The sequence below is a fragment of the Rattus norvegicus genome, chromosome 16 (genome assembly GCF_036323735.1).
Source record: "Rattus norvegicus strain BN/NHsdMcwi chromosome 16, GRCr8, whole genome shotgun sequence".
NCBI lineage: Eukaryota > Metazoa > Chordata > Mammalia > Rodentia > Muridae > Rattus > Rattus norvegicus.
This window is the reverse complement of record NC_086034.1, coordinates 10,216,581-10,240,540: the sequence shown is the minus strand read 5'-3', so window position 1 is coordinate 10,240,540 and position 23,960 is coordinate 10,216,581. Positions and strand designations below refer to the sequence as shown.

Genomic DNA, 23,960 nt, shown 5'->3' with positions numbered 1-23,960 from the left:
GGGGCCTTGGGCTGGGGACTGCAGGAGATCCAGGAGGGGAAAAGGATCTGTACTGATAGCTACCTGCTGGTGCAGGGGTGCCCCAGGGGAAGCCTTGTCCTGCTCATGCCCTCCTAGAGGGCTCCTGCAAGTTGACAATTACAGTGCAGCTGACAAAGCAAAAACCCAGCTCAGGAAGCCATGTGGAGGGGAAGCAGCAGACCTGAAATATCTTTATATGCCAGTCCCCAGACATCAGCACCAGCCTCTCCCCCTCCCCTTCCTGTGCTGGCTAGCTTTATGTCAACCCGACATAAGCTACAGTCATTGGAGCGGAGGAAGCCTAGACTAAGAAAATGCCTCTAGAAGGTAGGCTATAGGGCATTTCCCTATAGGGCACACCTGATTGGTGTGGAAGGGCCCAGAACATTGTGGGGAGAAGGGAGGGTGCGGCATCCCTGGGCTGGTGGCCCTGGGTACTGTAAGAAAAGAGACCCTCCATGGCCTCTGCAACAGCTCCTACCTCCAGGTTCTTGTTCTGACTTCCTTTAAACATCAACAGTGCTGTGGAAACTTAAGCCGAACAAATCCTGTCCTCCCCAGGCTGTTTCTGTCACAATGTTCCATCAAGCAACAGAACCCTAACTAGAACACTTCCCGATCACCTAAGGACCCCAGACACAAGTCTAGGCTCCCCCTTCAAAATTCACTCCATTCCTACCGAGCAAAGGCCTGCAGACACTCAGGCTCACAAAGGTAATTTACTCACAGTCACGGTACTAAGCGCTGGGAGTTAGGGGTATGCATCTGTTGCTAAACACTGATGGACATTCCCTCTCCAGCAACCCCTCACCCAAGGCCCCTCTCACAGCCCTGTCCCAGTCTGGCTTGAGTTCCCTGTACTCCAGTGAGTGTAACTGCACTCACTCACCAGGCAAAGGCTTAGGTGCAAGGGCAGTGGCCAGCAAGCAGGGCAAGCAACCTTGGCTTACTATGCAGTCCACTCTTCCTCACTGCTGCTGCCACCATATCAAAGAACCAGACCCGGGCAAGGGGACCATCCTCCATGCTCGCCCACCCACCCCAACTGCCAAGCCCCTCTCAGCGTAATATGGGGCCTTCATTATTTTTAAAAGACTGAAAGATTTTATTAATGTCCTTTTATTTGTAAGTGACACATAGTAATTTACTCTGGTAAGCAGTGTCATCAGGCCAGATAGGTCTCCATGGGAGGAGGACTGGATGGGGTCCAGGATTCCTCAGCTAGAACCCTTGTGTATTCCATGATTCTTAACCTCTGCCACAGCCACGCCGGAAGACCCCAACACTGTCTGTCTTACCCACCTTCCTAGCACAAAGCTCCTCAGTTAGAGATCCTGTGTGCCAGTCACCATCAGGCATTCAGCCCTAGCTAACTACCCTGTGAGCTCAGCAGAGTTGACTTCAGCTAACATATGGGGAAACTGAGGCTCAGAGAAGTAGCATGATAAAGATCGCAATGGAGAGCAGTCTGCTCACCACTAGCCCTACGAGGAAGAAAGCCCATCTCTTCTGTCTTTCAAAAGGAGCCTCTGAGCCAGGACTACTGCTGCCTCTTCAGGTGAGGATACCAAAAATGCCCAACTACTAGCAGAGGTGGGATTCACACCCACCAGCCACATTTGAGTCACCTTCTGTCCACTGCAGCACCTAGTACAAAAAGGGGGTAGATGTGGGACTGAGAAAGGCCACACTGACTCCCTGGGATATTTAATCCAACTTTCCACAAGGCTCACTGCCATCCTTCTACACAGACCTGAATCCAGGCATGCAAAGGCATGCATGTTTATTACACCTGTACACACACATGCTTGTGCATATATCCATATACATATGTGCACGGGAGTATACACACCTATCCTCATCTCTCTTTCCAAGCTGAGTGAGGGCTCATAGCGGAGCCTGGAATGGCACTCACACAATGACCAGTGAAGTCAACTCGGTGGTGGTGGTGGTGGTGGTGGTGGTGGTGGTGGTGGTGGTGGTGGTGGTGGTGGTGGTGTGTGAAGGATGTCTAACTGGGTGTCCTGGGCTGTGCATGACAGATCCAAGTCTCCCACTTACCCACCTCAGAGGCCCAGAACAGGAGCTCTTGTATGGAAAGAGACACATAAATCTGACTTTTCAGTCATGATTTCTCTGTGTGCTACAGATTAAGTCAAGGATAATGTCCTCAGTCAAGGAATCGGATTGGATAGAGCTTAAAGCCTGCTCAGACATCGCACTATGCACCAGCAAGGGGGCTCTTTCCTCCCTCCCTAATCAGCCACCGCCAACTCTGGCAGGAAACAGGACTGACAGAGAGGTCCTAATCTAATCCCCTTTGCCCTGGACAGACGCAGGGATGACAGAGGAGTAGCAGCCACAGCCACCTCTCTTGTCTCATAGGCCCCAGAGGCAGTCACGTGAGATGCTGCATTTAAAGACATGGGGGGAGTGGGCTGGCAAGCCGGAGCCAAGATAGTACTCAAGTGTCCTCAGAGATGTAAATTATGTGGGTTGAACTAATGAGCTATATATGTATCTTTCATCCCCTAATTAACTGTGGCTTAATGAATTTCTCAGCACATTGCTGCCAGATAGTCTTGGAGCCCAAAAGATTTTCTTCCCCTCCATTGCAGGTAAATATTTAAAGACCCCAAATTAAAGGGAGCGCCGGGGCCCAAAATTGGAGCATTGGTGTTACCCACAGTAATTAGACCCCTGTCTCATTGATTCAGGGTTCTCATTTTTTCCTTTCCCATCCACCCAAGGAGAAGGAAGGCAGGGGACCTCAGGCATCAGAAACCTGATCTGCCACAGAGCCCAGGGCTTCCTTTCCTGTCAGTCCTGTGTCCATCTCTACTAGCTGGCAACTCTTCTCCTATGGGCAACCCAGAGAGAGAAAGAAAGAGAGAGAGCAGGAAACATCACTTACTTACTGGTCCCAAGCTGGTACCAAAGCCCTTAGGAGTAAAGGGGGCCAGAGAAAACCTAGGAACATGCTCTTCTCAGAAAGTCAGCTATCGCCAGGGCCTATTCTCACCAGAGTCTTCACTGTCATTAGCTTTGCTCTGTTGTACCTAATTAGCCTGTACATGATTCTTAAAGCCCCTTCCCTTAGGTGGCCTCTGCAAAACACAAGAGCCTCAGCCTAAACGACCATCCCCCAATGGTATTGTCCCAAGCGATGGGTGGGTATTGCTCTTGGTCCTTGAAGTAACATGGGGAAACAGCTTCTACACATGTGTCCTTCACTTTCTCACAAGACAGTGGGAAAGGTCCCTGTACCAGAAAGCCACAATTAGGTATTAGCCAGAAGTGAAGGCAGTGTTGGGCAAGGCACTGCCAGGGTGGCAGGAGGAGGCCAATGAACTAGCCATGGTCCTCATTGTGATTTCATCATTGAAGATTATTTGGGGAAATTTGGAGCATCCATGAATTGTCCTCACAGACCAGCCAAGGCATTGCTACAACATGAAGGGAAGGTAGACCAGAAGTACTCAACTGGCCAAAAATAAGGGGGTGGGGAGAGACAGTGTTCCCGGACCTGAGACAAGTGAGGACCAGGGAGAGTACACTGGAGTGCAGACACTTCTCAGCTCTGCCCTTCTTGGAATTCATAGGGCAGAAAAGATAATTGCCCTAGATCCTAATAGAGTCTGTACTGTCCCAGGACCTCTCTAACTGGGGCTTGGGAGCAGCATAGATGGTCAACTGTGGTCTGTCCCACTACTCTCTATGACCAAAGGGACCTGAAAAGTCACAGGTCTCCTATGCTCTCTGGGGCCTGATGTGGAGGAGACCTCCCCTTGCTCTGTTGTGGGTGCTCTCTAGTGGTACAGTGTGTTTAGGGCCTGAGATAAGTCCAGCCCAGGAAGGAGAAGCTCCTGACAATGACTTCAGCTGCCTTTCAGCTACCATAGACCTGGCACGCCAGCTCATGGTACAGAGGAGCAGGACCCTAAAAGAAGCCCAAGGATTTTCTCAGCTACATGAGGTCACCGATCCATCTCCTCCACCAGCACCCACCTCTGCTCTCAGTCTAGCATCTCCTCAAATCAGCTTCTGATTCCCCTCAACCCCTTCCCCACTGCTCAGGATCCAGCTCTCTCTATATAAGAAAACCACCTTGTCCAACGGTGTACTGTTTATTCCAGGCCTAGTGTTTTGGCTGCAACAACCTCTCCAAAACCATAGCCCACTGAAGGTCTCCACCCACCAGTTCTAGCTCCCACCTGACCCTCCCCCCATGCTAGATCACACCACCTTCGGTAATAATCACTGTGATGGATCGGCTGATCTCCTCTACCGTCACCCATGCAGCTAAAGACGTATCTCATCTATTTCTCAGGTCTCTGGTATCTGGTACTATTCCTGGAATACTACAGGAACCACCAAATACTTGAGGGACAGATGACTAGGTGGACTAACAGTCAGATGGATGGACAGCAGGTAAGTGGACGATGACGATGAATTGGTCAAGGGATGGATGGGTGTATGGGTAGAGGGATAAGTAGGTACACATATGACTGAATGGATGGTTGATGGTAAATAGATGGATAAACTTTCAATCTCTTCACCAAAGAGACCAAAAGGATACCTCAGAATGCTGTTCAGTTTCACACTATCTCCAAGGATAACAGGGCAAGAAGAGAGTCTTCTGAGGCTTCTAATGAAAAAAAATCTGTGAATGGCAAACTTGGCCCTAAGAGCCTCTCTAGGGTTTGGCCTATCTCTAAACAACTCTGGGAAGTGTTGAGTCCAAGGTTGAGAGGGAAAAGCCATTAGAGAGTATGGGAGCAGTAGCACTAGGGCGGTAGGGTGAGGTCCCCAAAGGCCTCCTGGAGGCTGTGAAGTTAGAGACAGGTGGGTCACGGCAGCTCTCACACAAAGCCCAGCCCAAGCAAACTGAAAGGACCAGCGTGAGCCCAATAATACCAGGCCTCCTGTACTGCAAGCTGTAATTGACTATGGCCTTCATTGGTCTCCAGGAGACGGGTCTAGAATATGGTGCTGATAATCAAACCCTCCTCACCCCTTCCAAGGTTGAGAGATAAGAAACTGGCACATGTCTCTCTGGAAGCCCCAACAAGACTAGGCACTGAAGAACATAAACCAGGTCAGCCTGAGCCTGCAGAGGAAACAGGTAAAGCCGATAGGGAAGCCCCTAGACAGAGCTGGCTCCTCTCCTCGGATCAGGGGCTCTAGGGCCTCAATCTAGACCTCATTTCTAAACCCTCCAAAAAGTGAATCCGTGGGCCTGGGGACCTAATAAAGGGGGCCCCTCACCAGTAGGCCATAGAGAATACCTGTCCTTGTTAACTAAATGCACCAATAACTCACAAGGTATGTCCGCACAGCCAGCAGGTGTCACAGACAGTGGCTTCAAATGACTATGACTCCATCTGCTAAGGAGTTCCTGCCAGCATCCAGTCACCTCTGCCACCTTCGCCTTACCCCACGGATAAGGCTGAGGACCACCTGGGTGCAGAGTCCTCATTCACAAAAACATGCAGTTCATAGAACATTTACAGAACTTCCCAAACAGCCCTTGGCTCGGGTCATCCCAGAAAATCCCTATCAGTGCCCAACTCTGAGCCTGACAGAAGTGGTTGTAGCCGTGAGCATCCCGATGCCCAGGTATGTGGACCTCTCTGCTCCCTGGCACAGAGCTCCTCCTCTAAGGCTCCAGCACCTTAGAATTTGTCTCTCAACTCTTAGCAGACGTCACAGTACTGGCCAGACCAAAACAGGCCCTCCACAGCCTGGATGCTTTTGTGGTCGCACAAGGAAATCACCAGGACCAGGGAAACTTGTGCTAAGCCAGACACCTGCATCGTGATGCAGCTTTCTTCTTACCTCTTGGGGGAGTGTGTCTGTCTGTCTGACCACACCTGAAATCTAGTACTAAGCAACAAAGTCCACTCTTGGTAGAGCTCCAGCTGAAGGTGGGGCCAGAACTCCTCTGCTCCTGGGACCTCTAACGGAAGCAAGTTACACAGACCACCACCCTAACTGAAACTTAGACTCAGTCCTAGACGAACTTTAGGTTCACAGCCATTCTGCACCTCTCCCTTCAACCCCAGGATGTTGTAGTCACTCATGTCCTCTTAGACTGGTGGTTCTTAACCTTCCTAATACTACAACCCTTTAATACAGTTCCTCGTGTTGCAGTGAATCCCAATCATAAAATTATCTTCATTGCTACTTCATAACTGTAATTTTGCTACTGTTATGAATTGTAGTGTAAATATCTGTGTTTTCCTATGGTCTTAGGTCAAGACAAGTCTATAGGTCTTATGCCTGTGAAAGGGTTGTTCAACCCCCCAGAGGAATCACAACCCAGAGGTTGAGAACCACTGTCTCAGATGCTGACCAAACCTTACATTCCCGGGGGCCTTCTGAGGCTCCTTTAGGCAGCTCATGCCTCACACTGCTCCCCAACTCCAGCTGGTTTGGTACATCCCTTGCGAATGCACCCACCGTGGTATACCACAATGGTTATTTACAAATCTGTAGGGATGAATCCTGAAAGCACACAAATAAATAAGTATGTGGTCTGACACGAATGGTGTGCAAATTCCATATGGCTCCAGGAACAGAGGAAACATGCCTTCCCCTAACAAGCTGTGGTCAGTGACTACCATTTTTCTACATCAAAGACACTCAGCAGCTGTCACCTTTGTGACAGGCAAATGACATCACCTAATACCTTCCGTGGTGTTGTGGAGGAAGAATGCATTTACATCGCTTGTATTCCCTAAGAACATCACAACCTCTGGGGTCCCTGGTGTATGGTCTAAATTCCTTCTGTGGGGATTTTATGCTGCATTTGCTGAGTTTCCAAGCAATGTCTTTGGGGGCTTCGCCATATCTTTCATCTAGAAAATAAGTGGTGATAATATTTGTAATATGTTTACTGACAGAACCAAGGGTGCTGTACAGATAACTCTTTTATGACACAAAGTACTTAAGTAAGATGGAAAGTGGCATTACTCGTGTTAAATTCAAAATGAGCATTTTGTCCCCGGTTGCTAGAAACCCAGTAAATGTCATTAGCTATCTGAGGTTACAGTGAAACCCACAAAGGGTTACTATTGGGTAATTACATTTACTGTAGCTATAGAAACGAGGGACATCAGACTAGCCCAGTTGACAGCTCTGTCTTTTCCCCTAAGAAAGGCTGTTCATCTGCATGTGGCCAGCTCTGAGACTGGCTGCAGAGCCCCTGTATCTCACAGCTCAGCTCAGCTCAGCTCGGCTCAGCAGCACAGTCTCTGGAGAACTGTTTTCCCCACAGGCAGCAGGCTGGAGCCCCAGGACATGGGCTGCTGTGATTCTTGATTGGAAACTGATGATAAAAGCAGAGATGAGGATACTCTTCCTGTGGCCTCTGCATTGAAATGTGCTCTGAGTGTGTGCAGGCAAGTTGGGCTTCCTGGGGCACAGTTCTGTGGCAGATGCATTATGTATGGCCTATATTCTATTGTGCAAAGCATTTCTTATACAGAGCTCTGGGCTGCCTTTCCAAGCACACCCCTAACTCTCCTTCCTCTAAGACCAGAAGCAAACACACTCGTGCGTGCACACACACACACACACACACACACACACACACACCTCTGAACCAGGCCTAGAGATCCCTTAACCTTCTTAGACACTATCTACACAGCAGCACAGACAGACAACAGGCCAGGCCTAGAGCCAACATCAAAGGGGAAGAAGGCAGGGGCCCTACAAGGGAATGGAAGCCATCATTGTAAGTTGCAGATCTCAGGGTGTACCATGCATTGTTCCTGTAGGAATCCACCTTGAAGGCACTGAGCAAATGCAGCAGACCACACAGCTAGTGGGGCCATGTCTACTTGCCTATGCAGATTCACTGGGTCTCACCTGTCCTTGCCCAACACCACACACACTCGCTCCATCCCACCTCCTTAAGAGTCATGCCATCCTGTCTACGCAGTGTCTGCAGGTTAACCAGCACACAACCTCCCCATAGTCCCCAAGTCAGGCTACTGGAGAAGACTTCAGATTATAACTCCTTTCTTTCAAATGTGAGAGAGAATCAGACACTGTGGATCTCTTCAGCAGTTGCCATACCCCTCCTGCCCCATAGGTGTGTCTAAGTCTTGTCTGTGTGTCTTCCCATAGCAGACCTAAGCAGACAGATGGCTCTGTGGGCACCCACTCACTGATCCCACCCCTAGGGCTCAGGCAGCTTCCTTCTTCCAGCTCTTGTCATCCCAAGGCTGCATCTCTGGCCAGGGCATGGCCTCTGCTGCCTTCTGGAATGAACTAGTTGGTTTCCAGGGGCATTTAACTGTCAAAGGCAATATAAATGTCATCAAACACTATGACTCCAGCTAAGCTTCCCCTGTAAACAAGTGAAAACAGAAGCTCTCTTTCTGATCCACTCAGAATGGATATCTGATGCACAAGGCTACTTAGGACAGTAATAAGTGAGAGTCACATCATACACCATACAGGGGCATTTTTACAAAACCCCTGCAGTCACAGCCTAACCTAATGAGCTGTGTTCCCCTAACTGTAATGACAGCCCCCATCAGACAGCCCCTCTCTCCCTGTAACAGCTTCTCAGCTCAATCCCTGCCTTGCCCCCAGCCCTGTTCCTCAGACCTAGAAAAGGTTTTGCTCTCTGCAGCTGCCTGTTTCTCAGAGATTCCCTATTCATCGTTAGTTCCTTGCCCTCCCACTGTTCCCAGTGGCCTTGGGAAGGGATGATCTGTTTCTTGAGGAATATGGATTAATTCACCTGTAGAATGGGCACTTTTCACACACTGGTGTAGACTGAACACCAGCAAGGGATGGACATAGTCCTATCTGTTGTTTGCTGACTGTGAGGACAATTAGGTGGATCCAGAAATAGAATAACAAGGTTCAAACTAGGATGGTTCCTAAGAACTGGCAGAGTCCCTAGTGGTAGGTCTCAGAGCTCTAGCTCAAAAATGCTCTTATGCTGAGCTGACCTAGACACACACACACACACACACACACACACACACACACACACACACACACACACACAGCAGATGTACAGTTTGGTCTTCGTGTGGGTCCCTCAACAACTGCAGAGGGGGCTGTCCCTCACTCTGTTGCCTGCCTGTGTATCCTGTTCCCCTAACTGAGCCACCTTTCCTGGCCTCCGTAAGAGAGGATGTGCCTAGTTCTTCAGTGACTTGATGTTCCAGAATGGGTCAGTACCCAGGAGGTAGCTAGACCTAAGAGCAGGGAAGGAAACTCAAAGGGAAGTTGTAAGAACAGGCTTGGGTTCCATCACCTCTAAACTTAATAGGAGGAGGTGGACTCACTAGGCTACCCCTAGGTAGCCAAGCCACAGAGGGAAAGGCACTCGCTTGTCACATCAGACATCAGCTGAAAGCTGAGCTTGACCTTGGGGTGGTATTCAGGAAGGACAGTGGTACCGTGAGGCAGGATTGGAAGGACAAAGCCAGCCAGGTATACAGGGCACCGATACCAATCACTGAGGACCCAAGAGAACCAGGAAAGGGCTGAGTGTGAAGATGATGTGACACCAGCTCCAGACACCTAAAAGGATTGTCCCCGGGAGATAAGGAGCAGGGCAGAGATGCCAAGGACTTTCTCCCCGTAATCCAATCAGGACAGTCTGCAACCCACTGAAACAAACAGTCCCCCAGCAGCTCTGAGACAGTGAGTGGGAGCCCAAGCCGGCCACAGGCTGCCTTCCAACAGAGCCCTGGTCAGAGCGCCTCCCCAAACAGTCAGCTTTCCACCCCAGTGAGGCTACTAAACCCCCAGAAACACAGGGGGAAGAGCGGGAAAGCAAAGGTAAGGAGCCAGGTAAACAAATACAGCCACCTACAGTCTGTGAGTTTAAAGATTGTTCACCTTCAAAGGGCCATCCAGTCCTAAAATAGGGTCACATGTGAAGCACTAGAACAAGGCCTGTGAGGTGTCTGACAGGGTGAAAGTGCTCGCCACTGACCCTGACAACCTGAGTTTGATCCCCGGGACCCACAGAGTGTAAGAAAACAGACTCCGACAAGTTATCTTCTGAGTTCCACATATGCAGCTTGACACTCATACACACACACGCACACACACACACACAGGGGTGTGGGGAGAGAGAGAGAGAAACAGAGAGAGAGAGTCAAAACAGAAGAGCACAAGACTTTGCAAAAGTGAAATGCTACCAATAATTTTTAAAATGAAGAAAATATATTACATTTATTGAATGGTAGAGTTCAAAATCAAACATTCTCTATGGTTCTAATAGAAACACTGTTGGAAGATATTAAAAATAGAGCACATATGTGTGTGTACGCAAAAAAATTATTTTAAATGTATTAGTCAGTTAAAGCTAAGATACACTGTCGTAACCAACAACCCCAAAATTTCAGTGACTTAAGTCAACCAAACCTCACTTCCCTCTCCCCGTGTTTACTGCTGAAGCCCTGTTCCAGACAATCTGCATTCCGAGACCCGTCCAAGGGAGCAGGGCCCCGTCTCTGATGGCGGATAATAACTAAGTGTGGCAGAGCCATCGGCACCTCAGAAGCATCAGGGCAGAGGACGCTCACTCTGCTTCCACCCCTCTCATTGGGCAGGGCAAGCCACAGAGCTGGGATGACATCATCCAGAGAAAAGCACCCAGAGAAAAGCAGTGGAAATACGGAACGGTAAGACAATCTACACATTTACGCAGACAACGGGACAATGAGTGGGGGACGGTTTTTAATGGGAACAATGACACTGAGAAGTAAAAGTACTGGACTAATTCAAAGACAGGATCTGTCATTCCCAAAGAAGACTCCAGAAAGAGACCCGGCTGACCATCGTCATCTCAGAAAAGTGCCAGGAACTCACTATGAGAAGTGAGATTAGAAATGAAGAGGGCGCAGCCGTCCTGGGGTCAGCCCACGCACGGAAACTATTGCTGGACTTTGTGCTGGTTGGTGCTCATTTGAAAGACAGGATTTGTCTGAGGAAGACTGAGAAGCCACCACCTCACAGGTGGAACTGAAGGCCGGGCCTCGAAGCTTCAGACCACCGAGGAGGACATAAATGTGTGACTTTAGATGGCCACAGTGCCATAGCCTGAGACACACGATCCAGTATGATCTATTGTTGAGCTGTCAGCTCTATAATTTACTACCCAAAAAGTGTAAAAGCAACAGTAACCCAGAACTCTGCAGTACTTCTCAGGGCTGTCTCCCCCTCCCTCTGTCCCCGTCCTTCTCTTTTTCTTCCTCCCCTTCTCTTCTCTTCCTTTTCCTCTTCCCCTCCTCCTCCTATCCCCCTTCCCCTACCTCTTCCTTCCCTCTCTCCACTCTCTCAGGTTTTTGCTCTCACTCTCTGTATTTCTCTCCCCGAGACTGTCCATCACTTATAAATCTGCCCCTATCTTGGTTCACTGATATAGCATGGTAACTGCCCCCTTCTGCATGCTTGTTTGCAGAAATCTCTCCCTGGGCACGGTAGGTACACACCTGCAATGACAGCCTTCAAGAAGTTGAAGCAGGGGGTTGGGGATTTAGCTCAGTGGTAGAGCACTTGCCTAGCAAGCGCAAGGCCCTGGGTTCAGTCCCCAGCTCCGGAAAAAAAAAAAAAAAAAAAAAAAAAGTTGAAGCAGGACAATCTTGAGTTCAAGGCCACCCTGAGCTACAAAGTAAATTCCCTGCCTCAAAAATTAACCTTTGTTGAGTTTTTAAAGAATGATGCTAAATCGTGCAAGTAACGTATAATTACACATATTCCTATTAACCAGAAAATATAAAATATCAAGAAAGAACAGGAAAACTTGGGGCTGGCCAACATTGAAGGAAAATACTCTAAATTTAAATAAAAGGTGGGGGCGGGGATAAAGGCATGGGCTGTTACCACCACCCAGCTTAAAAGTCATTACTTCTAGAAATAGTGGATCACTCAACGGTAGGGTACTTGCCTAATACAAGTGAAGCCCAAGCCCTTGGTTCAATCCCCACTATTGTAATAAAAAAAAAAAAAACCAATCCAAAGAAATGTAGACTCTAGCCTCTGGCTTCACCCTAGCAATGCATGTGGAGGGTACAGGCCAGCACAGCAGGCCCCTCCCTTTGGTGCCTCTAGTGAAAACAAATGTCAGTATCACCTGATGGGCATTGCTCTCAGGACACTGGAGGGAATCATGAGAGAACAGGCCCTGGTTTCTCATTAAAAAGCTGGCACATTTTCAACCGAATCGGTCTACTGTTATGTGAGTCAGACAATACGTGTGATCACCATGTGGGGTGGTCAGGTCAATAAGCGCCTCTCTTGTTGACATCTATTACCTTAAACCGGGAGGCATGGGCGCCGCCCGCATGCCACGGGTACACACTGTGGATACTCCTTCATGACAGCCTTTGCTCTGATCCTTATGTCCAGCAGATGCCTTGGGCTCTTTAATGGCCCCTGGACTCCAGCAAAGCCTTCAGGAGCTCCTGGTTTCTGTAGGAACGCTGACAGACACACCAACAGTAGATGACACTCAGAGGCTCAAGGCAGGGGCTAGAGAGGGCTGTTAAGACTTGGGCTCTAACGGAACGTGTAGGTGAAGACGAGAGCTGTTCCTCCCCCAAAGATGGGAAATGGAGCAACATCACCTCCCCGGTATCTGGCTGCAAATGTGATAACCATGATGACAGACAGCGATGGAAAAATGCCTCGGGGAGGCCCCACAGACAGGTTCACCCATCACCAGCCTCCTGGTTTTGCTAAGCCACCCCAGAACCGACAAAACAGACAGTTCCCTTGCTTTCAATGGAAGAGAGGTTTTGTGGTTTCTGTTTTGTCTTTAATTCTGAGCTAAACAAAGATCTGGCAGATAGGAGATGGGGCTGCTGCCTGGGGAGTCTGGGGCTGCTGCCTGGGGAGTCAGCTCTGCCAGAGCCCAGAGAGGTGCTCCTCAGATCTGAAAAGAAATGGCCTGTGTGGAAGCTGCAAAATGGGGGGAGGGGGTCTTATGAGCCCACAAAGACTCAAACACCTGGCATGAAAGGAACACCCTTCACCCTGCCAAGCTCTGCATGGGGACTTTCTACCCAACCCGGAGAGGTGGGGTGGCTGTTATCCCAACTTTGCCCTTGGTTGCCCCAGCAAGTTATGTGATTACAAAATAACTCACTGGAATCTAGCTTGAAGCCACCACATATATGCCAAGGGCTCTTTACCAGTGGGGCTTGCTGTATCCCTGGAGGACACTCCAGGCACACCAGACCTGCCAGCAGGGACACCAGCATGGGACAGAGTGGACATTGGTGCTGTGGGTGAGATGTGGCGAGTGCAGAGTCCCTAGCCTGTCACCAGGCATTGGTAAGAGCAGGAATGTCATGGATTCTGTTCCCTTGGGTCCCCAGTCCTGGAACATACACTACCTAGCCAATGTTCCATCAGCAGCAAAGGGCAGTACCCCATGTTCCTGTCCTAGGCCTCATATGACCAAGCCCAGGTCTAGGGCATCCCCTCCAACTTTCCTTTCCCAACCTCTAAGCTAGATCAGCAAGAAACTCCTTAGAGTGAGTGGAGCAGGAGAGAAAGAAAGGGGAAAGAAAATGTGAATAGAACCCACTATCTACAAGGTCAGGTGCTACTAGGTATGGAAACCACCGGGTGCTATGCCAAGAGGGCCTGGGTAGGTGTTTCTGAATGCTACACATGTACGCATCCAGCAGCCACTGGCATGAAGGTCCCAGTTCCCACCGAAACCCCTGAAGGTCATGCACAGCGGACTTACCCTTGCCATATCTCAGGGCTAGACTCCTTAAGTGTCTGTTACAGAATATTACCATCCAAGGAGCACACTGTGTGCTGGGCACACCACTATTTATAACCAGTCTTGTAAGGTGGAGCTATTGTTCTTAATCAGCAGGTACCAAGAGTGAAGCTCGGAGAGGTGAAGCAGTTTGCCCCAAGGTACCACTGCTTAGGCAGTGACATGAATCTGGTACTCTTTACTACCCAAGCAGCCTCCAAGAAGAGAAAGGGAGACGAGAGAGAAAGGGAACTGACTCTTCTGGTCCATAAAGTCCAGGACTTGGATAAGAGAAGGAGTAGGTACAATAGGTACCACCCACCCCCATCCCCTCCACCCCCATGCCTGGCAGCTGTTGGCACGGCTGGAGCTGCTGCGATCTGTCACTCATCCTCCACCTTAGCTCTGCTCCCTACTAGGGTTCCACTTCACTGCTAACTTACTGCCCTCAGAGAGGTTAAAAAAAAACGCCCAGCGCTACCCTCAACACAACACTGCCTTTTCACAAGCCCTAATTCCAACTCAGTCCACACAAGGTTCCACATCACTACAGATGTGTGCTCCTTGTCCCCAGAGGCCGGGGACAGAGCCAGGAGCGCCGCAGCCACTGCAGCAGCCAGGCAGGAAGCCCTGTTCCCAGGAGCACAGCCCCCTCCCCCGGCCGCCAGCGCAGCATAGGCTACATTTGTGGGAACGCCGGCCCCCGCGCCGAGAGAGAGCCGATTTATGCTGGAGAAAACATCTTTGTTCTGAGGGTGAAGGGGAGCCATTTCCAACAATTTCATGCTCTGTTCGCGGGCCCGGTGCTGGGGTGGCAGCGAGAGGCTTGTTCTTCGAGGCAGAGCCGCACATAATGAGGCTTCTCACTGGCGCGCTCCGCCACCGTGCCAAAACCCAGGACGGTTATTTATCCATTAATCTGACATTACACCCCCTGCATTTTATCTGCTTACATAAATTTGGGGGTTAGAGTGTGTGCCTGGAAGAGAAACTCCTGCATTCAATTCCTACACATCTACGCAGGCCACACCACCCCTATAACCTCACTGTTTGACTCCCCTGGGCCTCAGGTCCCAGCTGGGAAGACTTTAGGGAGGAGACAGACGTTTGCTCCTCCTGTAGGAGGGAGGCATTCTCTAGAGAAAGACCGACTGAGTCGTCTCCTCCCTCCCCCTCCTCCTGCCCCATCCCCTCCTCCCTATCCTCTAACCCCCATCCCCCAACTCCTAAGCTCCTGTCCAGCGGTCTTTCTTTCACTCAGCAAAACATGCTGCGGTCTTCACTTCTTTCTGCAACCTCCAAGGGCCCTAGGCATCAGATCACAGGAGAGAAACTGGGATCCTATGTCCCCCACCGTCTGGGCTGGAGACCTGGCTGTGGGACCCCACATCATCACCTCACTTCTCTGTGATTGCCCGACGCCCCCTGCTCCTCTCCCAATACTGCTTTAGAAATTAAGAGAGTTAAGATTTGTCGAATGCCCTGCACACAGCAAACCTCAAAAAGAGCTGACTGACAAACACCAACTAGGAAGCAGGCTTTTGCTAGAAGACAGGCTAGACGGCTGAGTCTCCCTTGCCTTGCCCCACCCCACTGCACTCTTTGGAGAAGGTATCAAGGAGCACGCCATTTGAACAGATTGAAAACGCCTGGCTCTCGGTTTTACAAAGGACCCAGATGAAACTGAGAGAGGGGAGGGGACTTGTATAAGAACCCAGCAAATCCACAGCAGGTCTCTTCCTTCCAGCAGGCTCAAAGCGTTTGTGTCGCTGTTGTTTGACTGTGACCTAGGATGCCCACTTTAATAACTAAACTGTCCACTTCATGCTCGGGCCGAGCAATAGCAGACTATTGGCCACCTGCTTCTCCCATCCCAGGAGCTGCATCACTGTGGAGCTAGGAGGCCATCCCCACGAGCAGGTAAAACCTTTGCCCTTGGTCCTCAATGTCATTTCCTTCTTCTTTGAGTTCTCTGCAACAACCTGGAAACTTAATAGAACTCCCAGCTTGCCCTCCCTGAGTCCTGTGTGCCCTTCGCACCTTGTCCGTCCCACTTTCTCCCAGGGCAGGAGTCTAAACTTTCCCACAGCTGGGAGACATTTAGTCCCTGCTGCTCTCTACCCTGCCACACAGTCCTGGAATCTGACAACGACGGAGACCTGAACTAAACTTCACTACACTTCTTCAGAGTCTATCTCCAGCCACGCCCATTCCCTAGCCACTCTATCTTTAGGGCCAGACTTCCAGGATCTTCCCCCACTCAGCATAGTGATGCCCCATGCAGACTCTGAAGGTCAGGTGTGCTCAAAACCAGTGGACATGACGTCGTGAGTCTGTAACCAGAGAGAGGAGTCAGCCGTGTGTCCCTCGAAGGAGCAGCTCTGCCCAGGCAGCTGCAGGCCCAGCCCCTGCCTCCTTCAGAGCAACAGAGAGGCAGGCACTCAGGCAGACAGATGCCCAACACAGAGACCTCCTAATCGCCTGGCTGCAGCACCTTGGCCCTGTCTTCTGTGGCTCCACAGATGTGGAAGCCTCTGCAGGAAGCCAATTCTGTTGAGCAGAGACTCCCAAGGGAAGAGCTGCTTCTTGGCCACCCTCAGAAATCCCCCGAGAAGTGCCATCCTTCACAGGAGCCTGGGACCTGCTCTTGCCTGGCCTTTTGCTTTTATTAGCTAGTTAAGGAACTAAAGTAGCATGACCAGGACGCCGTCACCCTGGCTGCACTCTAGGGACAGGCATAGGCTGTTCCTGCCCAGCCAGCGTGGCCTAGGCCTTCAGTCTGAATGGTCACTCTGCCCAGCTTCCTTCAGACCCATACTCCTCAGACCTGGTTCTATCTTTTAAAATGTCCTCACTCCTCTCCCCTCCACTTCCCTGATGTTTGTTATCTAGTCACCCCTTCCCTCCTCCCTCTCTCTTCCTCTTTTTCTTGCTTTCTCTGTGGGGACTCTGGTCAGGCCTGGGGAAGTATCCCACATCCTAGACCACATGACATTCCAGTCACATGATTGAAAAGTCCCGAATTGGGGACAGCTTCCATTTTGAAGGTGAGGATGCTGAATCTTACCACATAGACTCACAGCTTCTAAGTGGCCCGATAGGGATTTGAACTCAGATGTGTCAGAATCCAGAGCCCCAAGTGTTACTACTAGCCCTGCCATCTCGCCCTCAGCTCTGTTCTTCACTTCCATGACCATTCAGGGGTTCGATGTGGAGTCCAGTTCTTCCAGGTCCACGGAGGAGGAAGGAGGAGCGCTGGGCTCCCACACGTGACAATGATTCTGATCAGTGGTCTGTCTTCCTTCAGTGACGCTGAATGTCACCTGTCTTTAGCAGAGAGAAAGTCAGCATTTTCTAGCGATGAAAGGCTGCTCCTGACTGGACATCATAATCATATTTATCCAAAAGTTAATTTTCCTTCTGCGACTTTCCTGGTGACAGCTTCAAGTAATGATTCTGCAGGTCTGCAAAGCCATCGATGTCCCATCCAGCACCCCCAGCCACTCATCCTGATCCAGCCTTTTGAATTCTGTGTCTTCCCACTCAACCTCCTGGTCCCAGACCTTGGAGATCCCTTTGCCCAGAGACCCACTTGCAAAGTTGTCCCAAGAACCCAAGTGAGACAGCAAGAAACGAAATCGGTCCCCACAGAGTTTGAAGCTGAAGCTACCCTGTTAGGACTCTTCATCCTGTACCCTCAACACCACCATAGCTGACTCCCAAACACACCAGTGACCCTGGCTATGACTCCAAAACTTGCCACAAAGCCCCAGTGAAGCCACAATGACCTCACCACAATGCTCCTACAAATGGCCCTCTAATTGCGCCCAACCCACTCATATGACATCCCTGACTCACACACACATACATACTCACACAGAGAGATGTCAATAACCCCAAACCACTCTACCAGGCCCCTAAATTCACTTCCTCATAGCCAAGTACCCCCGGGCTCTGCAACTGTCCCCTACTCTACCCAAATCTGACTCCCAAGATTCCCTGTCATGTCTGCATGGGAACCAGCCTTCTCAAATGGGGATGATGAGATGAACACTGTCTCGTTCCAGGTCTCTAACGTGGTGTCAGTCCAGCCCAGAGCCTCCAGACCCAATCTGCAGCATCAGTTCTAGGACCCACGAACAAGAAGGGGGAGGTCCACTTGTCCTCTTGATTGTGACCAAGCCACTCCCACCCCCCCACCACCCAGCAGGTTTCTCTGACTCAGTTAAACTTTGGTGCCTCTGCAACCTCAGATTCACAACAGGTTCACAAGGTCCCCCATGCTCACCCCTCCCAACTGGGACGTGGAACCCCTCCTCTACCCCTGTACCTCAATCCCTGCAGTGCCCCTATCTTAAAGAGCAGCGATCCCTGAGTGATGACACAGGGACACCCAGGCCTCAGCGGAGCACAGTGTCATGCCCGTGCCAACTTTATACCAGAGCGTGGCTCCTGCCACCACAACCGTGCCCAGCAGATAGCTACAAACGCACAGAGTATGACAAATGCACTGGAGGGGGGAGGGCGCCCATCTAGTGCTTCATAAAACGACTTGGCCTCTAAAGCTGGGTCTCATTAGCCCAACTTCAGGCTCAACAAAGAAAGCTCTGAGAAGCAGATCAGGGGGACCTGAAGTCACGACATCAATAGGCAGGGCTACAGTCAGATTAAATCCTGCTAGAACCTGGGATCCACCATGACACGTCACTCATAGACAGGTCAAGCAAGTCTGTTCTCCTGTGGGCAGGACTGGGTTCCTTTCTCAAGGCTGCTAAGTGCCCATCTCTTCCTGACACCAAATTGCAGCTCCAGGAAATACAGGGCCGCTGCTGCCTGCATCTCCCTGGCAACCCAAGAGCTTTTGTTCACCAAGAATGGAGCTGATTCATCCCCCTAGGGTGAACAGCAGGGGCTGCCAGCAGGGGAACTAGGTTTAGCCTTGCCTTCAGCCTGGAGACCTGGGGATGGGGTTCCTGCCAGGCAGGAGTTCCTAGCACCAGCCACACCCACCCGCCAGAACTCTTCAGCCAGCAGTAAGCTTAGCCATGGGATAGCATGTGACATCCTCCTTCCCATGGGAAAGAAAACCTTACCCTAAGTCCTATCCCCTCCAAGCATCCTCCTCCCTGACGCAGGCCCATAGGTCCCCAGCACTGAAGACACACAAGTCATTTGTAAACCCCCAGCAGCTGCCCTGGGTCTCTCTGCCTGTGCACATCTGTTCCCCAGACAGCAGCAACTCCTCCCTCCTTTCCTGCTCCTCACTGAGGACTTCTTTGAGCTGGTGGTGCAGGCACTGCCCCCTCTGCAAGTTTCCCTAGGCAGAATGAGTCACTCTCTGGTGCTCCCCGACGGCCTGACCACACTGAGGTTTCCTCTCTTGTATTATGATGGTCCCTGCATCAGACGATGAGCTCCAGGAGAAGCGGGAGGGACACTCCCAACTCCCCCACACTGGGTTACACCCTGAAGGCTATCGCTGACAGGAAAGTCAGTATTCATTAATACTGTGCTGGCACACAAGCCGGAAGGACTCCCTGGACACCGCTGAGTTGGGCCTGGCAGATAAGCTGTACTGGCCAATGTGTCCAAAGCAGTTACAGCAACATTTGTTCTGAGGAGAAGTTAGTTTTTGCTCTGCGATTCTGTCCTGTCCAGGCAGCACCACCACCATCCAGCATTCCAACAGTAGCTGCCTATGCACTGCTTTTTCCGGAGTGAGAAGATGCCTGAACTGTACAGAGCACCAGGACAACAGCCCCTGGTAGACACGCAGCCCAAGCAGGAAATCTCAGCACTACATGTTACATGTAACATAGGCCAACTTATTCCAACCTAGACGAGCGCTGAGACAACATGGCTTGTAGCAGCCAGGCCTGCAAAGGGGTCAGGGACTAACGGGACACTACCAGCACCCCCCCCCTGGTTTCCACATAGGACTAGTGACAAACTCTAACACGATAAGGAAAAACGATGCTGCATGTTAGAAATACCAGGGTCTGCAGAACAAATGGGTTCAAATTCAAGCTATGCCACGTCCAACTTGGATGGGTCCCCACAGTTCTGTGACCCTCAGCTTCTATAACCGAAAGTAAGTACTTCCCAGTACACGACTAAAATAATAGGAACGCACATGTGTAACCAGCAATTGCACTGCTGGAGGTTCCCTTCCTCCAAGGTGTCTGGAGGGATGGAGCAGAAAGCCCTAATGGGTAGACTCGGTTGATACCATCAGTCACCTATATGAGACACAAGGAAAGCCAGGCTCCTGATGAACCATGCCCACTGAGGTAACAAAGCAAAATTCCTACATACACACACACACACACACACACACACACACACACACAGTAGGGGGGTTCGTTCTTGGCTCCTCTGGGACCCCAACACCTGGGCTGCACTAAAGCTTGTTCAACTGTAAATCCTGTCCTCACATGCCTTCTAAGAGAGAAGAACCCATCCCCTACACACACACACACACACACACACACACACATGTGCACACGAGCACGCCTTACTCACAACACAAAGCAGAACAATCTGACAATCTGGAAAGAGGAATGGAACAGTCAGTCAGGGGAACAGGGGTGAACAGGAGGAAAATACAATGAAATCCATTGTTCGGTTTTGTATGCAAACTAAAACTCATTAACCGGTTAATCAATTAGAAAAGAGTTTCCATGGTCACGGAGGAAGACCCAAGGGGAGGGTCAGAAAGAGTCCAGCCCATGCCCTGAGTTAAAGATTGGCTGTAAGACCTTACACTTACAGAGGCTAAGGTGGTCAGAGTTCACATGGCAGAGCGATGAAAAGATGCCACCAGAGAGAGAGAGAGAGAGAGAGAGAGAGAGAGAGAGAGAGAAGAAGAGAGCTGGTCATTTCCAGAAGGTGCCACTCAAGTCTGCTGCAGAGTTAGGAGAAATCCAAAGCCAGGGAAAGAATTATCTGAAAGATTTAAGGTAGAGCCAGTGAAATGGCTCTGCAGGTCGGGGAGCTTGCTTTCCAACCTGGAAACCTGAATTTCCTTCCTGGACCCAGACCACAAAGGGAGAGAACTCCTTCCTGGGGCATGTCCTCAGCCCTCCAAATGCGCTCTGGTATACATGTACACACGCATGCATGCATGTATGCATGCACACACGCATGTGTGCACACACAGAGAGAGAGAGAGAGAGAAATACAAACTGGTATTTGAGGGACTAGTGTCTGACACTCACACAGGGCACAGAACGGTGTCAGCTCCCAGACAGACTGAGAGACCTCTCAGTTCCTGGCCTGTTAGCTAGATAGAGTGCACAGAGAGAGCCTTCCTCAGCAGCAACTCTTCACTCTTGACAAACAGTAAAAGCAAGTCACAAAGGCCTGTTTCCAGGTAAGTGTATCCCAGAATAAAGCTCCAATGCTTCTAGGAATACGGAGGTGTCTGTCTCGCTGTCTAGAATCTAGTCAAAGTCACTTGGTATGTTAAAAAGCAGGGAAAAGCATTACCCATAGGAAGGGGTAAAAAAAAAAAAGTAGCAAAACTGAACCGACACCTACCCAGATGTCAGACCCAGATCGGGATATTAAAACGGTCTTTACAGCATGCCCTGCATTTAAGAACTAAGCAACAGCATGGGGTCTTTAAAGATGAAGATGAAATGGTAGCCTCAACTCATGAAAAATGAGAGTGAGTGTGTAGAAGGAAAAGTTATCAAACTTGAACACATGGGAAAGAAACTGCCCGAAAGGAAACACACAAGATAAAGGAGATGAAATACGGCATCGGTGGACCAGGGGTAATTCCAGTACAAAAATAGTTTTTCAATAGTTGCAAATTAGATCAACACTACAGATCCTAAGACCTCAAGAAACGTCATGCAGAAGAAACTACAGAAAAGTACATCTCAACCAAGATATTCAAAAGCTGGATAAGGGAAAACATCTCAGAGGCAGCCAGAGTTAAGGCACGCTGTGTTCAAAAGAAAAGGGATACGAAGTGTAGCAAATTCCTCACCCAACATGAAAAAAACCTCAAGAGAAAGAATGAATCAACGTCTTCCAGGGTACGGAAAGAGGGAAGAAAAGATATTGTCCTCGATTTTTAGACCCAGATACAGTATCCTTTAAAAAGGTGGAGCAAAACGGAGGAGCAGCCAGCTTCAAGCTCTCATCTCCAAAACATTTTTAAAAGAAGAAAGTACCTGTTATGGTTTGGAACTTGGCTGTCCCCCCAAAGCCATGTGTGGTGGCTTGGTTACCCGCTGGTGGTTCTAGTGGGAGACAGTAGAGCCTTGAGGAGGTCATCACAGGGCTCCATTACACAACCTAATGATTACAGGGGTCACTGGAGGGGATGCTGGGATTCTGGCCCCTGCTCCTTTGCAGCTCCAATGCAGTCTTTACAACAACAAAGTTTGGGGGCCAGTGAGACCGTTCACTGGTAAAGACACTTACTCTTCAAGCCTAGAAACCTGAGCTTGATCATTAGAACCCACATAAAGGTGGAGGAAGAAAACCAATTCCACATAGTTGTCCTTTGACCTCCACGTGCACACACACAAACACACAAAATACACATATACAGAGACAAAGGTGAAACGATCTTAAAGGTCCAAAGATGTTTTGGTGGGGTGCTCCAACAGAATGCCAACAACCGAGTAGCTTGAGTAACAAAAATATATGGTCTCGGAGATGCAGAGAATAGAATTTTAAGTGGCACTGTTAGTAGGGCTGGTTTCTGGCAGGAACCATGAAGAAGGCTCGATTACAGGACCCTCTGTGGCTTATAAGCAGTCATCTTTCCCCTACTTAATGCTATGCTTTCTCAGAAACAGGGGACAGGGCAGAAAGGACTCAGGCTCCCTGGGCCCAGAGCGTTTATCCAGTTCAGATTATGACATGTGGACAGGCCCAAAGAATATCCCATTGTCTGGCTAGAGGAGAGGCCTCAGCAGAGACGAGCTGAGTTCAATGGGACAGGCTTACTTAGAGAAGGAAAGCAGCTCAGAAGCTGCTATGTTTTAGCAGTTTTCCTATGTGGCTAGCACACACACACACACACACACACACACCCACACACACACACACACACACACACACAGATAGAGAAAGGAGGAGGGAGGAAAGGAGGAAGTCCTTTCACATATGACTGCTCCCACACATCTGCCCCCATATACACCTGTCTTCACATCTGTTCACACAAACAACACAGACCCACCCTCACATTCATACACCTGTCCTCACAGAAATCCATGTGTATACATGCACACACACACATACACACACACACACACACACACACACATCATTGCATACAATGGCATGTTTCTGTGTCAGCACATGTATCCCACCCCTTTGATCACTGCACACTTCCTACTCAGAGAATCTACTCATAGATCAGCCACCCCCCACGAGGCTCTGCCTCACTGAAGCTAACAGGAATGAGTTCTGTTTCCAAGCTAAGGAGACAGGAAGAACAACTCTGCATAGACCAGAGCACATGCTCACAAAACAGCATCCACTGCCACCACTGCTGAACCAGCTCTTCCTGTGCCAGCTCCCAGACAGAGCCTTGAAAAAGGTCACCAAGTGCCATCACGCAGCAAGGCCATTCAGAGGAAGCACAGCTACAAGTGACAAGTGCGTGCCCTCTGGCTCCTGGGCTCGAAACACAGCAGTCGGAACAGGAATAAAGGCCAAGTGGTGTCCCATTAAAGGCAGGTGCTGAGGGTAAATTGGGATGGCACCTGCTGCCGAGTGCCCACTCCTTGGGCCAGCATCTAAGCAAAGGCATAGACGTGATCAGAAGGAGCTGGTAGATATGAGATGGCGAAGAAGGCGCAGACAGGCAGGAGCTGATAAGGAAGGAAGGGACCTGTGGTCATTTGGCCTTAGCTCTACCCAAGTGTAAAGGGTGCAGCCTCATCACGATGGCAGTGTAGTGCCATGCCTGCAAATGCTTCAAGGCCCCTAGTTACTCAGATGGCTTTAGAGCCTACACATCAGCAGTCTTCCCTCTGTGAAGACTTGGAGTTGGGACTAAAGGAAGAAAGAAGCAGTGTCCTCCTGGTGTTGAGGGACCTTTGCCTCTGTTCCTCCCTAAGCCAAGGGAAGTGTCCAGGGTATCCCTAGTCCAGCCCACAGCTACCCCAGACTCTAAGACCTAACGAGGCCCTGCTCCACTTTTCTAAGGCTCCACCGTTAT

The 23,960-nt window shown here is 50.1% G+C and overlaps 1 protein-coding gene and 1 non-coding gene across 4 annotated transcripts in view; both read right to left on the bottom strand.

Moving 5' to 3' along the window:
- Positions 1–23,960, bottom strand: part of Grid1 (glutamate ionotropic receptor delta type subunit 1) — a 749,167-nt gene that overhangs the window by 653,644 nt on the left and 71,563 nt on the right. The window lies entirely within an intron of this gene.
- Mir346 (microRNA 346) lies at positions 16,144–16,241 on the bottom strand. Its single transcript, NR_031790.1, has one exon. It is a non-coding gene; the product is annotated as a microRNA 346 (primary transcript).